This window comes from Leucopleurus acutus, assembly GCF_964270905.1.
Source record: "Leucopleurus acutus genome assembly, chromosome: 16".
NCBI classification, from domain to species: domain Eukaryota; kingdom Metazoa; phylum Chordata; class Mammalia; order Artiodactyla; family Delphinidae; genus Leucopleurus; species Leucopleurus acutus.
The window spans coordinates 18,047,112-18,064,269 of NC_139158.1; positions in this window are offsets into that span (position 1 = coordinate 18,047,112).

Below are 17,158 nucleotides of genomic sequence, written 5' to 3' on the forward strand. Positions count from 1 at the left end.
GATTCTGAACAGCCACTGGGACAATGAAAACAGATACCCTCATCCTCTGGTGAGGGTGGCAGGACCTCAGGAAGGTGACAGAGCCTGGATATCAATGGGGCTTCAGGGTCAGGCTCCAGTCCCAAGAGGAGCTATGATTACATCAATATCATAAATTGTTACCATCCTCATAATAGCTAATTCTAACTAGGCATTTCTCATATGTCAGGAACTGTATAAACTGACTTTCCTACTACAGCAGATATTGCCAATTGCATACTAATAGTCATTCTCCCCTTATGCCTTATTAACAGGTCTGTGATTTTGTTCAGAATGGTCATGTGCACAGAAAAATTATTCCCACGATTTCTTAAGGCTACAAGTGGTCATGTGATACAGTTCTGATCAATGAGATGAGAATAGAGGTCTACTTAAAGGTCCTCCCAGGAAAGCTGGACTTTTGCAATTACTCTCCGACTTTCTCTGCCTGGAATGTGAATGTAATGATCAGGATGCAGCAGCCATATTGTGATCAAGAGGAAAAGGCACTCAAGCTAAGGATGGCAGTGCAGGAAAACCAAAGAATCTGGGTCTTGATGATGATAGTGCCGTGCGTTACCTGCCTCTGCATTTCTTGTTTCGTGAGAAAAATCCACCTATTTTGGTTAGGACACTGTGACATTCAGATAAACACAATCCCTGAAAATAACATTATCTCATTTAATCCTCACAACAAACTTCCGAGGTAGGCACTCTTACATGCCCATTTTCCAGCTGAGGAAACTAAAGCTCAGAGAAGTTAAATTAGTTTGTAGCAGAAGCATGGCTAGAGTTCCATCTGTCTCATTCCAAATTTGTCCTTATTATTATGCTATTCTCTCTGCTTCTTCACTGCACATTAAGCAGGGGTTTAATCCAATTCTTGTGAGTTGAGTCAACAGAGAGCCAATGGGGTGGGGGTCAGGGGAAGAGTGATATGAGGTTACATTGATGTTGTTGATTCAATCCTGAGAGGCATGAAAATGGAAATTGTAAGCCCCATCTATTTCCCCTTTCCCTGGTCAGCACCTGCCGGGTAGAGAATGCTTGCAGGAATTCCATGGGAGGGGATGGTGGTGGCCAGATGGAGGGGGATCCAGTGGAGAAGTAGCCATTCATCCTTCCAGCTACACAGAATGGGCAGCAACCATTGAATTCAGGATGCCAGTGAATTGTGAGTGAGCCTAAAGTGAGGGTCCAGGGTGCGGATCAAATCAGACTCTCTCTGGAGTCTCTTTGGAGAAACTGATTATAAACAAAACCCTGGTAAGAGTAGCGGATAGGATGTTTGTTTCTGCCTCTCACCCCATTCGCCTCATTCACCCCAGAGAAACAAGGACATCATCCTATAACCCCTGGGAGGACAGACTCAAGTGTGGGTCATGAGAGATGATTAGAAATTTCCCAAAAAGATGCAGAGAGAGACAACTCTGGGTTTGAAATCCTTGTGCCTCCACTTAAAAGCTCTGTGATTTTTTAAAGAGTCACTTAACATCTCTGATTATCGGTAACTGACTCAGGAATCCTCGTGAGGATGTAAAGAAAATCTGTGATCGCACCTGGCACATGCTGGGTGTACAGAACATAAAAGTGCTTCTGCCGTCTTCCCATGTGAGCCTGAAACAGGAAAGGGAATGCTGCTCTTCTAGTTTCCCTTTTCTCCTGGAAGATCCACATGGCTCCCCAGAGGACATCCCGGGGCGGCCATTTGTCCCCAACGCTCAGTTCTTTACCTTCTTCATGGTTTTAAATGTTCCCATGAGCCCTTTGAAGTAGAGATTATGATCTCCTATTATACATGAAAGAAAGCCGAGGTTCAGGGAAGTTCAAGTAATTTGTCCTTTGGCACAAACCTAGTAGGTGGTAGAGCTGCATTTTGATTCCAGTGCTTGACCTTTAACCATCACAATATTCTTCTTCCCATCAGGGACCCAGAAATTGTGTACCAAATCCAATTTGGACACCTAGACTTTTGCACTTCATCGATCAAAAGTGGAGCAAATTTACACTGGTTTGTGTGTCACAGGCTATGAAGACATGGCCAGGCAACTGTAAGACTGCTGTGACTGGCTCTGTGTCTCCTGGAATTGCATTATTTTCTTCCTTCCTTCCTTCCTCCCTCCCTCCCTCCCTCCCTCCCTCCCTCTTTCTTTCTTTTTCTTTCTTTCTTTCTTTCTTTCTTTCTTTCTTTCTTTCTTTCTTTCTTTCCTTCTTTCTTTCTTTCTCTCTTTCTCTCTTTCTTTCTTTCTTTCTTTTTCTTTCTTTCTCTTTCCCTTCCTTCCTTCCTTCCTTCCTCCCTCTCCCTCTCTCCTCTCTATCCCTTTCTTTCTTCCCTCTGTCTTTTTCTCTCTCAAAAATATTTAGAAGCATCTTCTGCTTGGTACCAAGTCCTACTTGTGGTGATGGAAGGCTTGTGGAGATGAATAAGGCACTGGTTTTACATGATTTCGATTCTTTTAACGGCAGGACACAACACGCTGACACTTGGAGAGATGAAAGGCAGAACTCTTTCTTACATCTCCAAAAGAGAGGAGGCTGTCACGCAGGGCCACATAAGAAGTTGCACTTGGAACAGGGTAACAGCAATCTGAAGCTATGGGGGCAGCTTAAATATGGCAAGTGGGATGGGGTTAGTGAGGTTTTGTGAGCTCCCTTTGGATTGGCTAGTACTTGGGGGGGGGGTCTCTGGGGCATAGAGACTGTCCCTGGTTGTCTGGCGCCTGGCCCTGGGGCAATTAGGATGGGTGCCTAGTGTGACAGTCTGATAAGGGAAGTGATTGGGGTGTGGCATACTTTCACCCAGATTATCTGGAATAGCCTTAAGTAGTTCCTTTATTAATTCATTGATTGATTAATTCAGTCAAAAATTATCTAGGAATAACTTGTGTGTGATAGGCCCTGGACATAACACAATAGTCAGAGCCCCCGACATCAGGGAATTCCTAGTCTGATGAGTAGACAAACATTACACAAATAAGCACGTGGTTGCGTGTAGGAAGCGTAAGGTTATACTGGCTTCAGGCAAGCTGTGATACGTGTGGACTTGGTCTTTCCCCATGTCTTTCTGTGCTTTCCTCTGATGGGCTTTATTATTTTTTTCTACATTAAAAAAAACTGAAGTACAGTTGATTTACAACATTGTGTTAGTGTCAGGTGTACAGCAAAGTGATTCAGTTGTGTTCTTTTTTTTTTTTTTTTTTTTTTTTACTGGTACGCAGGCCTCTCACTGTCGTGGCCTCTCCCGTTGCGGAGCACAGGCTCCGGACGCGCAGGCTCAGCGGCCATGGCTCACGGGCCCAGCCGCTCCGTGGCATGTGGGATCTTCCCGGACCAGGGCTCGTACCCGTGTCCCCTGCATCAGCAGGCGGACTCTCAACCACTGCGCCACCAGGGAAGCCCAATTCAGTTTTATATATATATATATATATATATATATAATATATATACTTTTTATTTTCTATTCTGATTGGCTTTGTTCTTAGTTTACTCTAAGGCAGCATTCCCTTAACATTAGCTTCAGACTTAACACGAAACAAACTGGTTTAGCCATTTCCATGGAGGGCCCCTCTCTGTTCTGACAGAAGCTGACTCTTTTTGGACAGACTTGGTCAGGGAGATGGGATTGGCTGACTGGACTCGGTCTGAGTGGCATGGCTTTCCCTGGAGCCCAGGTGGAAGGGCTATGGTCAAGACCACCTATATGGCTAGATTTAGCGTGTTTGAAGGGTGGCTTCTCGTAAAAGTGGGGTGCAACTTGCAGCTTGCCTAGACGTTAGCCAAGCAAAGACAGCTTATATTGACCGATATAGGAAATGCTTGGAAGGAACCTGAGGCCACATGGCCTTTTCTGGGTCCCTGGCTCTCCTGCCTGCATTTTAAAAACTGAGCTTTCCTTAGTGGCCAGTGCAGTGCTACCGGTGGTTGTTTCTTCATCTCTGCATGACGATTGTCAGCCCTCTCCCCAGCCTGGCTCTCTTGTTAAGACCACCCAGGTCTATGATATTGACCAGAACCTTGCTCATAAAAGCGTCCATACAATTGCAAAGCCAAGTGGATCCTGGGTGATACTGGGACAGTTCCCAAAGGCTGTGGTGCAAGTAACTGACATTGGTTAGGACTCATTTTATCATACAATGTTATCTGGGGTAAAAAGAGCCAGAATAGAAAGGTGATTTAACTTCTAAGTCTTTTTAACAAAATTCATATATGTCTATTCACACATCAGGGGAAAAAGGTGGTGTCATTTTATGTGCCCTGACTTATATGTCAGAAAGCAGCATCCTCTTGGGCCAGTACTAAGAAAACTATAACTGAAGTTACACACATAGAATGTATCACGTGTGCTAAAGAAAAAAGTGATTCAATCATTCATGGCCCTTGTTAAAGAGCCGTAAGGCAGACCTTATCCAGGATCATCACAGGGACCACTGCAGTGAGGCTTTACAGTGGGAGGAGAGACTGACCTCAACCCCAAATACAACAAGGAGCAGTGGGGATTTATAGCCAAGGAGCAGGGTGAGGCTCTGTGGATGGACGATTACTAAGAGGAAACATCAGGAGTAAGGGGGGTTCTGGCTAAACTGACCTAATAGGATTCTTGCTGGTAGCAGCCCAGGTGAGCAGACATCACCTGGGAGAAGGTGCAAGATGAGGAACCCAGACAGATGTTGAGAGGGGGGGATTTTTGCTAAACTGACCTAACCGCAGTCTTGCTAAAATTAGACAATCAGAGACAAACACGGAAGACCTGAAAATCAGGGTCTAGTTGAGAAGAGAGTTCAGAGGAGTTTGACTAGAATTTGATCAAAGAGAGAATTTTTGTCAAGTATATCCCAGGTGCTAGTACTTCTTTTTCAAGTAGGGTTATCCTTTGGCACACTTTGGAGTAAATCAGAATTGGACTGGTTTTCAGAAATTTAGGAGGCATTTTCCTTTAACCCTGAGGTCCTTTCACAAAAAGACAAGGAGAAGATTTTGCATGCAAGAGTGACATCACAAAGATTTTATAAATCCTAGATTTAGAACATCCCCTCCCCTTTCCCATATCTGCACAAAAGGCTTGGAGAAGGTTCTGATCATTATTTGGGGGTTAGGTGTAGAGAAGTGTTTATCTTTTTGACATTCCTTGATTTGCATCACAAATGCAATAGGCTGGGACCCTGGGGTGCTTAAAGATCCAAGCCACTCAGCAGAAATCCTAACTTGCAGAGGTTGCATTCACCAGATGAAGGAAGTGATCTCTTTCCCCCTTTTCAGGTCTGTGCCCTGGTCTGCTGGGGGCTGTAGCCAGGCCAAAGTTACAGAACCCCAGCTGTCAGCAGGGTATCCTAAGGCAATTAGCTGGAAACAAAGAAAACAAGAGGTGAGCCTTGAAAGCAGCACAGAGAGAACAAGTCAGGTCCCAGGCAGAGTGTGGAGACAGAACAGAGAGGTGTGAGGTCAGCTGAGTACCTGCCAATGTTGCTTGACTATTAGGCTTCTGATAGCCAAGACTCCAATGTCAAAGACACGTGTTTCCCCACACTATAAGGTTTCTGCACCAGGACCTATCTAACAATTGATGTATGGTTTTTTGGGTTTTTTTTTGCTTTACGCGGGCCTCTCACTGTTGTGGCCTCTCCCGTTGTGGAGCACAGGCTCCAGACGCACAGGCCCAGCGGCCATGGCTCACGGACCCAGCCGCTCCACGGCACGTGGGATCTACCCGGACCAGGGCACGAACCCGTGTCCCCGGCATCGGCAGGCGGACTCTCAGCCACTGCGCCACCAGGGAAGCCCTGATGTATGTATTTAATGTGATTAGATTTGTATGTGTATGTGTACGTTGATCTGTTTGTTTTCCTCTGTCAAGCTATCAATAAATCCATTGTACATCTTAAAATGAATGGTGCTTCAGAACTAGAGAGTGCAATATTTCTGGAACAGGCAAGAATGTACAATCTAAACTAGATAAAACTCCTTATACTGTTCATCTGTATCATTTTTTTATGTACTGTTTCTTCATCCATCCATTCATTCATCCATTCATCCATCCATCCCTCCATCCATCCATCCATGTAGTTAGTAGAAACAAAGGAAAGTTATTTGATCTTTCTGCGTCTTAGTTTATTCACCTTCAAAGGGCAGTTGTAAAGATTAAATGAAATAATGCAATGTTCACGTATAGCACTTTAACCATGCCTGATACAAAATAAGGGCTCAACTAGCGTTATTAAATTGTTAGTTCCATTCATTCATTTTCATTCATTCATTCAACCATTTTTGCTGACGCCTGGCATCTGCTAGACTCTCTGAGGCACAGAGTTTGTCAAACTGTGCTGCTGAACTGAAAGGATGCCTTTCAGGAAGGTGAAGTCAGTTTGGTCTGAATCATCCCAAAGGGCATAAATGTGTAGATGTGTCACAGGAGGTTAATCAAGGCGGCCCACCCATAATTCTTATTCATCACCTGCTTATCTCTCATCTTGTTTTCTACCTCAGCTGTTCCTTGGGTCCTGGTGCATAGTATATACTTGGAGGAAGAAGGAGAAAAAGTACCTCTTTCTTGCTTCCATTATTCTATCACAGACCCCTGTTTGCACTGCTGCCCATATCTGCAGTTTTGTCATAGTCCCTCACTTCCCTTCCCCCGTTGGCCTGTTTTCCACTCGTAGCCTGGACCTTCAACCCTGCCCAGCTTTATCCACCGTTGTCACCCTTCCTAGGCTACACCCTGTGGCAAGATGGACAAATCTTCTTCAGATTGGGTTATGTCCACCAATGAATGACACGGGGGCCATGGGAGAGGGTTCCAGGCTTCCCACGGTTTCTGATGCCCTTATCTGGCATTGATACAGCCTGGTGAGTTGGCTGCAATCATGGGAGAGTAAAATTCACATTGGCAGTACCCTTGGGACTGTGTTCTGAAGGCTAAGGTGAATCTCTTTGGCTCTACCTGCGTGTGTCTGGGGACCCAGAATGTAAACTCCACGAGGGAAGGTATTTTTTGTATGTTTTATTCACATTGTTGAATATCCAACACCCAGAACGGTGCCTGGCACATAGAAAGCATTACAATAAATAGTTGTCGAATGAATGAACCTATAAAAATCATCTCTGGGGCTTCCCTGGTGGCGCAGTGGTTGAGAGTCCGCCTGCCGATGCAGGGGACACGGGTTCATGCCCCGGTCCGGGAAGATCCCACATGCCGCGGAGCAGCTGGGCCCGTGAGCCATGGCCGCTGAGCCTGCGCGTCTGGAGCCTGTGCTCCGCAACGGGAGAGGCCACAACAGTGAGAGGCCCGCATACCGCAAAAAAAAAAAAAAAAAAAAAAAAAAAAATCATCTCTGGACGCATAGATGTGAACTTCTGCTTTTTTTCCATGAAGGTAGGGAATCTTTCAGAGGCTGTCTCCCTTTGAGATTCTCTGGGAGTTAACTGGCCTAAAAGGTGAACAAGGATAGGACTTTGCATAGCTGCATATGTGGGTCTAACAGTATGTGTAAATGCATGTATTTGCACACACATGGGTGCACACAGCATGTAAATGCACGAGTGTATAAATCAGAGTGGGAATGCATGCACACACATGTGTATCCATTTTTCTTCCTAGAAATGGCTGCACGTGTGTACACGGTATATATGCCTGTGAGTTTACTTTTGATGTATGTGTATGCGTGTGCATGTATGTACATGCCTTCCTGTGTGGACCTGTATGTGCCTGCATGTGCAAACCCCTCAGGCATAGAGCTGTCCATAAATATGCATGTGTCCATATTCATGCGCCCACACGTGCATGAATGTGCTTTTGTGGATGAGTGTGGTGATTGGGGGAGGGGATTCTCAGTGTGTCTGTTGGCTAATATGGTTCATAACAAATGGGAGAAAACTATCAGGCAGGGTCTGGAGATTTCTAACTTGAGGTCCACCCTTGCACACTGTTGCCCCGGTCTCAGCCAGAACAGCTGAAATTATGGAGACTTCCTAGGATGATGGGGGAGGTTCTTGGGTTTTAGTTTCCTGGAAGAGATCGTTGAACCACACTGTTCACACAAAAAGAAGGAAACATTGCAGAACAAGAAGCTCTAGATTATCGGTACATGTATCCAGAAGACCCAAGGAAATCCAAGCACTGAGCCTCGCTCTGGAGCCACACTGCCTGGTTTTGATTCTCAGCTTTGGCTGTTACCGACTCTGCAGTCGCAGGCAGTCATCTGACCTCACTGTGCCTCGGCTTGTGCATCTATAACGTGGGGAGAATAATCGTATCTACTTTGTAGTGCCTGGGAGAATTAGAGAGTTAGTACATATGAGTACACGGTAAGTGCTAGATAGTAAGTGACTAGTTTTGGCTGGACCACGCAGACCAGGAATTATTTTCTTATTCCTGGAAGCAAACGCTAGCCTTGATTATTTACTTATACAAAACTAGTACATATTCATTCTAGACAATTTGGAAAATACAGATAGACCAATATAAGAAGAAAGAAAATCCTAATTTTAATCTCTCCCTGTACCAGATAAACATCGTTAATGTTTTAAAGTATATCCATTTGGGTACTTCTCCTATAAACGTGCTTTTCTGTAACTGTGATTCCATTACCGCATACTGTGGTGGTGTATTAGCAATCCAATGGTGGTCCCCACGGCAGCGTACTTCCGGTACTTATACCTGTGTAGTCTCCTCCCCCGGCATCTGGGCTGGTCCCGTGACTTGCTTTAACCAATAGGATGCAGCCTAATGAGGCTGTGTCAATTCCAGGCGTCAGCCTTTGGAAAGCTGGGCAGCTTCTACTGTGGCTTTCTTGGGAGCTCTGAGCAGCCATGTAGGATGTATATGCTGCTGAGAAACCACACGGGGAGGAAGAGGCCCTGAGACTTCATGGAGAGACAGGCCCAGTCTGTCCAGCCTCCCAGTTGAGCCCAGCACCCACCTGACCTGCACTGTGAATGTACCCCCATAAAAGACCACCAGAAAGCCCCCAGAAGAACCACCGGGCTGGGTCGAGTCTGGATTGCAGAACTGCAAAAATGCTTATAAATTACAATAAAAGTTGTTGTTACTTTAAGCCATTACTTTTTTGGCGTGGTTTATTACACAGTAATAAATAACTGATAATTGCTCCATTTTATAACTTGCATTCTAAAGCTTAAAATTAGACCATATTTCTATGTAATTATGTTATAGTTATAACAGTGAGTTCTGGATAAGATTGACTGGGTTTTGATTCCCATTTCACATATTAGCCATGACTTTGGGCAAATTAATTCACCTCATCTATAAAACGGACTTGATAAAAACCTCATTGATTTTCGGGACAATTAAATGAGCTGATACATGTAAAGCACAGTGCCCGAATTATAGTGAGATATTCATAGATCTGTATTTCACCAAATCATTTCTTAATGGTCGTGGTATGTCATTGCACGGGCACGTCATCATTTAGCCAATCTCCTGCTGGTGGACATTTATGCTGTTTCCAATTCTTTTACTACTATATAGAACACGCAGAGCAAAGATTCTCATTTCCATTTTTCAAAGGAGAAACAGAGTGAGGCTGAGAAAGTCCAAGCAACACGCTGAGGCCACACAGCCGAGCTGAGGTTAGAAACGCAGCGTTCTCATTCCTAGGGTGGTGCTTGCCCCCGTACCCAGCTGGAGCATTTAGCAATCCACCTGCATGCAGTTTGTGTCTGCTGCCTCCCGCATTCCATTATAACCCTGGAGTTTCCCTGGAGACTAGAGTTATCATAGGCAGGTAAAGATTTTTTGACATGCTAAGTTTTGTAAGAAAGTAAACATTCTAAATTTCTCAGTGCTGCCTGCTTCAAACTGGCAAGAGCATCTCCTGGTAAGGAGGGACTGAAACCAAAGATGAGAGATGGTGTTATTATATGATTAAATGAACTCTACTTGACTTTCAACAGTCCTTCATTTGAATTTTAGTTCTGTTTTCCCCCAAGTATGAGATAAAAGGAAATTTACTGAACTCTCTGAACCTCAGTTTCCTCATCTGCAAAATAGTGATACTTATCCCTCCTCCCATCTCCACCTCCTACTGTCCTTCCATTGTGGTGACAATGAAAGGAGATAGTTGATGTAAAGTGTGTGACCCAAGTGCTCAAGGCAGGATAATTATCGCTGGATTCTTGGTATTAGCTAGGGAACTTCCAAAGAAGGCTAGAATAACTTTTCATCTTTCTGACCTGAGAGAGTAGAGCCCTGAGAATGGAAAAACATTTGGATCTGAAATCTGAACCTCTCTTTGTGCTCTTTGAGGTGTCAGGAAAGATGGGAAAAAAAGTAAAAATTATTTCTATAAATGGGAAGGCTAAGCGTAGATAGTTCATGCCAAGTCACCAGTGGATGAAATCCTGACTTCGAACACAGTTATTCACCCATCATAAGTTTCCTCTCACCAATGTCCACTTAACTTATGCGTATGGTGCCGAACGTCATAATCATCTGCGAATGAGCAGGGTTGGTGAGAAGGAAGCAGGAGGCCATGTCCGTGGTCGTTGCCACGGTGGCCCCAGATGTGTTTCCATTCCATGGCTCTTGTTCAGTCTTTTCTGTCACCCTCTTCATCTCCTTCAGAGGATGTCATTGTATCATTCAATGTCCAACCACTGCCAGGAGAAATTTCATCTTCATAGGAGTTGGGCAGCCTTAAAGGTGGTGAAGTATCCTAGTTCCATTCTTTCTAAAATGAATTCAGGTTGATAGATGGTCATTTTGGTGACATTTCATTCCATTTCTTCCTTTCTGAACCTTCCCTGACAGTTTGGTTGGCAAGGGGCTTAATCTTATATTCAGGGGCCAATAAAAGGCAGTTTTAACAAAGGCTTTTGTTTACTGAGACTATCATCATTCATTGCTTTCTTCTTTCCTTCCTTCCTCTGGGCCTCTCTACTTCCCTCCGTCTCTCCTTTCCTCCTCCTTTCTTTCTTTCTTCAGACATGTATTGGGCATTTTCCATGTGCCAAATCATATGTGGGATGTGGGGGAAATAGATTTATATGTAAGGGACAGTTTCTGCCCTTCAGTTGCTCACAGTTTCAAAGAGGCAGAAAGCAAGGAAAAAGTAAGTATTCATCACCTATTGCCACAGAAAGCTGTGTAGTAAACCACTGGCTTACAACAGCAAGTGTTTGTTCTCATGCTTATAACCAGGCTAAGGCGGGGCTCAGTTGGTCATCTGTGCTTTAGGTTTGCCCATCAGCTGCATTTTGCTCCAGGCTGAGGGCTCGGTTCCAAGTCTATTTTCCACGTATTTGTTTTGGAGCCAGTCTGAAAGGTCAGCAGTTATCCAGGGCATTCTCTTCCTGTAGTGGATCATAGCAGCACAGGAGTGCAAGCCCAATCATGCAAAAGCGCAATTAAGCTTCTGCTTACCTCACACTCACTAACATCCTATCGGCCAAAGTACGCCATGTGGCCAAGCCAGCAATAGTGGAGCAGGAATCTATTCCCCTTCACCTACAGTAGAAGGCAAAAAGAGTGAATATTTGCCGAAAAATATTTCAGACCATCACAGGAGGGATGAGCCAATAGTTAGACGTAGCACAGAGCACTGGGCAGAGTACCTAAACCAGTATAACCAGGGAGGACATCCTAGAGGAGGTGAACATTCAGCTGAGCACTTAGAGTTTCAGGAAGTGAACTAGATGAAGGTATAGGATGGGATTGTCTGTTCAAGGCAGAAGGAATTGCTCATTTAAATCATTCAGAGTTAAAGACTCCAGGGCCCTTCTGGTAGCTAGTGTTTTGAGCCCCTGTAATGGTATGGAACATCTTCCAAGAGATGTTCTTGGAAACAGATACAAAGGTCAGATTCCCAAGGCATGTCTTATAGGACAGACGTTGAAAAAATCTGATAGCCAGAGGTGTGGGCAAGGCAGAGAAGGGTGCTAAGCAGGGATAGAACTAGTCATAACTGCATCTTTGAAGTTTACATGGAAGCTGATGTGAATGATAAATAGAAGGGCGAGAACCTGGAATTGGGGAGACCAGTCAGGGGCCCACTTTGACCTACAGGTGAACAATGATAAAGGCTTGGAAGGGAAAGGGGAATAGGATGAGGTATTTAAGAGATAAGCTGCCCAGGACATAAAGGATGGAGGAGAAGGGGGAGTTGAGACAGACTTTGAGGCATCTCTTATGTCACGGTTACTCTAACTGACGTTGTCCTTGATTGAGTTACAAAGAGAAGCGAACACTCAGAAAGGAAAGCAAGGCTTACCAAAGGCATCATAGAAGACTCACTCCATTTCTTTTTTTTTTAGGAGAGTGATTGGGTGTGGGGAAAAGGACTAAGATTTTAGAGGCAGACACACAAGGGTCTGAATCTCAGTTCCATACCTACTGATTCTGTGACAAGCTCTCTACCATTATTCAGCAGCCCTTAACTTCACCACTCTGGGGTTCAGTTTCCTCCTTGTAAAATAGAAAAGATCTACTTAACATGGTTATCATGAAATTAAACAAGACAGTGGATGAAAAGAGTCCTAGATCAGGCCTGACAAATAGTCAACTCTCCACAGACAGGTTAAGTGATTCACATGAATTAACTCCTTTATCTTTTTCCAGAACCACTCTATGAGAAAGGAAGTATTGTGGTCAGCACGCTCAATTTACAGAGTAGGAAATAAAGCCCAGGGAAGCTATATAACTTGCCCAGAATTAGAGAACCCATTGGTGGGAGAGCCAGGATTTGGACCCAGGGAGTCTGTCCAGAGATGGTGCATCTATTCATCAGGCCCCATGTTCACCCTAGGGCTTTCCACTTGCTCTTTTTTGCAGGTGAGTGAATGCAGTTAATAAAGGCAGAATGTTGGATCAAGGTCTGCATCCGAATCAGTGCAGTGAATACCACTCTGTGCTCTCTCTCTTCCCCTATGCCCTATCTTCATACTTCTTCTCCCCCCATCCTCGTATAAAGCCCCAGGAGCTTGCAGATGACAGCACTTAACCAAAGTTGAACAGAGTAGGCTGATACCAGTCGGAATTTGGTGAATGAATGAGTGACATGAGAACGCCTAGGCCCTGGAAGTTTCAGAAACTTGGCCTGAATCAAAACTGTTGAAGCTGGGATTTGACCCGAGGTCTGCCTGGCTCAGAGCATTGGACAAGTCTCAGGGCAGTCACCCCATGTGTCTACAAGGCTGAGAATTACTGATGTTGCTGTTGTTTTGACAAGATCCGATTTTGTAGGAAGTTTTTGAAGACTTTTTTTTCTGTAAAAGTTCTTTTTTTTTTTTTTTAATCATCACAGGGAGAACAAAGGATGAATGGAGGGGAGGCAGAGATGCTGCTCTGGAAACAATCACCGCCTCTCTCTTGTCTCCATAAATAAATGTTCTCATGTTAAATAGGCTTCCGTTTTCTTGGAAAATGCTCCATTTATATTCAGACACAATGTGTTTGCACAAAAGCATTGCTTCTCAATGTTGATAAGGGAGCCACTAAATTTTGCACTAAAGAACATTAGCTCTGGAGTCAGACAGACTCCTGGATTCACCACTTAGCAGCTGGGGGACCACAGGAAAGTTACTTAACCCTTTGAGCCTCAGTTTACCCACTGGCAAGATGAAAGTAAACATAGTGTCTACTTGATGTAGTTTAGCCTGATCCCAGCTGCTCTGTAGAGAAGGGTCCATGTCCGTGCTTAGACCTGAATGATAAAAGGGAAGCTAGGACTCCTCGGAGGTGGAGAGCAATGGTGATCTTCAAGGTCAAGGTCAAGAAGAAGGAGACACTTAAGGAAAAGTATCGAGACTACAAGATCCACCCACTCCTTCTATTACAGTGATTCTTCTTTTGCTCCTTTGAATATTAGGGAGTTGTTGTGGGAAGATACTACAAGTACCTTTGTGGGACCAAGGTACAGTCATTTAATGAGGGGCAGGGGCAAGAGATAGTACAAACACCCCAAACTTTCCTACCATTTTTGACTTTTTCTTCATTCTGCATTCACTTGGTTGCTAGAAACTGTTGATCGTTTTCCAGAGTCCTGACCAAGTTGGTTCTGACAGCTTCTGCTTGTCTTTTGGTGTTTGCGGTGGAGGACGGGGCTTGGTGCGGCGTGCTCTGCCATTTCACGGACGTCACTATTCACTTCGAACATTTTTGTTCGTCTCTGCTGTCTCTCCCGCCCTCCCATTCCAAGCTTGCTCTAAAAGGGTGGAATAGGGCAACGAGGCAGTGGTTAAGAGCACAAATCTGAAGCCCAACGCCCGAGTCCAAATCTTACTGTCGTCACTTCTACAAGCAGGTTACTTAACTTTACCGTGACTGGATTTCCTTATCTTTGAGAAAGGGGAGGATAGTAAAAGTCGCCATCTCCAGAGGCTTTGTTAAATAAAAATGATACAAATGACTTATTTACAAAACAGAAACAGACTTACAGACTTAGAAAACAAAGCCATGGTTACCAGGGGGGAAGGATGGGGGAAGGGATAAATTGGGAGTTTGGGACTGACATATATACACTACTATATTTAAAATAGGTAACCAACAAGGACTTACTTACTGTATAGCACAGGGAACTCTACTCAATATGCTGTGATAACCTAAATGGGAAAATCATCTGAAAAAGAATAGATATAGGTATATGTGTATGCATAACTGAATCACTTTGCTGTACACCTGAAACTGACACAACATTGTAAATCAACTATACGTCAATAGAAAATAAAAATTAAAAAAAAAGAATCAATGGCGGTGATCTCTATGAAATACTTAGAAGACTGACTAAGTACAAGTTAGGTCCGATTTCCAAATTCCTCCTCTGTCTTCCTAAGATGCAAGAGAGGCTCTAAAATTTCCCTCACCCAGATCCTGAAACCAGAGTTATGTGGGCTCCCAATAACCGGTCTCCTTGGGAAATCCTTCTTATGATGATATAACTTCTTCCCGAAGAGAAGCAAAGCCTGCCGAAAGCTGAGCAGTAATCCTGTGCTGGTCCCCACAAATCCATGAGTCTCCCTCAGAGCAGCTTTATTTAATTCTGTTGAGTTCATTCATTCATTCCACAACTATTTGTTAACCAGCATTATTTTTTGGCCCATGTTCTAGGTGCTGTAGTACAGAAAAGGCCTTGTTTGCATAGCACTGGCGTCCTGGTACATGAAGAGAGACTACAAACAAACAGAGCAGCAAGTAAATACCCACCAGGAGATTCCAGGTACTGAGGGGTGCGCTGTAGTGAAGTAAAGCAGAGTGACGTGTTGGGAGTGATTGGTTGGTTGCTTCGGAAAGAGTGGCCAAGGAGAGCACACCTGAGGAGGTGATACTTAGACTGAGCTTTGAATGATTGGAAGGACTTAGCCATGACGAGATGCAAAGGGTTGGGATTACGGGTGGAGGGAGCAGCTAGAACAAAGGGACCAGCGTGAGAGATAATGCCCTGGTACATACCCAAGCAGGCACCCTCATGGACTTCACATTCTAGTGATAGTAACAGACAACGGCCAAACAAACATATAAGCAAGCTACTGGTGGATTATGATAAAGGTTATGAAGTTAATAGACGAGGTCATGTGAAAGAATGGGCAGGGGGCACTGTAGGTAGAGTCACTGGCAAAGATCTCTTGGAGGAGATGAGAATTTGAGCTTTAGGCTGGCACTCTGGATACCAGGTCCAGAGAATTAAGACTAATTCCAGATGCTTCTAACTGTAGCTTGAGGTTGTTAAACGTTCCTATTGCCCAGGCCAGCACAGTTCACCATGGAGGTCAGGGATATCAGTTGTCCCTAAAGAAAGAGGCAGAAGGAAGGTAGGGAAACGGGGTGCATATTTCAGATATGCTACCTAATTAGCCCGAGCTCCCTGGCAAGCCTATGAGGTAGGTCAATACTCCTCTTTTGCGTGTGAGGATGCTGCACCCCAGAATGTTCTGAAGAGCCCGTGTCCCCAGCACTAGGAGGCAGCAACCTTCTCTATTGGACTAACTCCCAGTCCCATGAGTTTGATGCCATCAGCAGGAATTTCTGAGAACACTGAGTGCACTCTCGCCTGAGCCTGCCTCTCTGCTGGGTTCCAGGATAACTTTCAGAGTCGGGCTGTCTCCGTGTTCCTTCCTTTTATCCTGGGGCCTCTGCTGGCTTCCTCTCTGTAACACTGCCCTCCTTCGCTGTTTTATCTCTCTTAGGTAATTTAATGTCACCAAGCCTCCTCTTCATAGCACAGACCTTTGGCCCAGCTAGGGAGCCTCCGCCTCCTTTGGAACATTCCCTCAGCAGAACAAGGTCCACTCTCAATAGTTTCTTGGGTCCTGGCTGTGTCTCACTCTCAGATTTCCCCCGCAAAAGCCCACCTCCATAAAGGCTTTACTGTGAATCACCAGGTATTACACCATCAAGGAGGAAGAAATTTGCAAATGTGGGGCCTTGACAAAGGTTCCAGAACCTTCCAGACTTCTTGGCTATTATGTATAGCCCTTTACTCCTTCTCTGAGACAACCAGAAAAAGTTCCTTTGGATTCATGCCTCTAATATTATTTTTTTCCTTGACTGTGAAGTTCTATCAATATAAACCTAGTCTGCTGAAGAGGATGCAGGCAAGTCCTCTCTGCATAAGAGCCTGAGAATAAAAGTCCCCTTGACTCAGCCAGGGGAGTTCGAGTTTCTATGGTGTAGTGAAGACAGAATTACTGTTGGAAGCATTTGGTCTTAAGTTCTATTTAAGAGCTGTGTGAGATAGATGACCCTTCTGCATCTCATGTCCTCATATGTGAAAGAGCAGTAGTGCACACCTCATAGGATTGCATGAGGGCTTGGGTTCATTAGGTAACAAATCTGAAATGTGCAGAACGTGGGGTATGATGAGCCCCATTCCCTCCTTTCTTCAGCGTCTCCCTTCAGGAGATACTGACACTCCTGACCTCCCTAAAACTGTCCTGGTTTGAGCCATAGGAGCATGAGGCTACTAGTGAGAAACATCTAGAACTAGCCTTAATTCTCTAGACCCGGTATCCAGAGTGCCAAGTTATAGCTCACATTCTCAGCTCTTCAAAGAGATCTTTGCTTATGACCCTACCTACAACACCACCCCACTCATTCTTTCACACGACTTCATCTGTTTACTTTGCAACCTTTATCACAAGCCAGCATTATCTTGCTTATTTGTTTATTTGTTTATTTTGTCTACTGCATCCACTA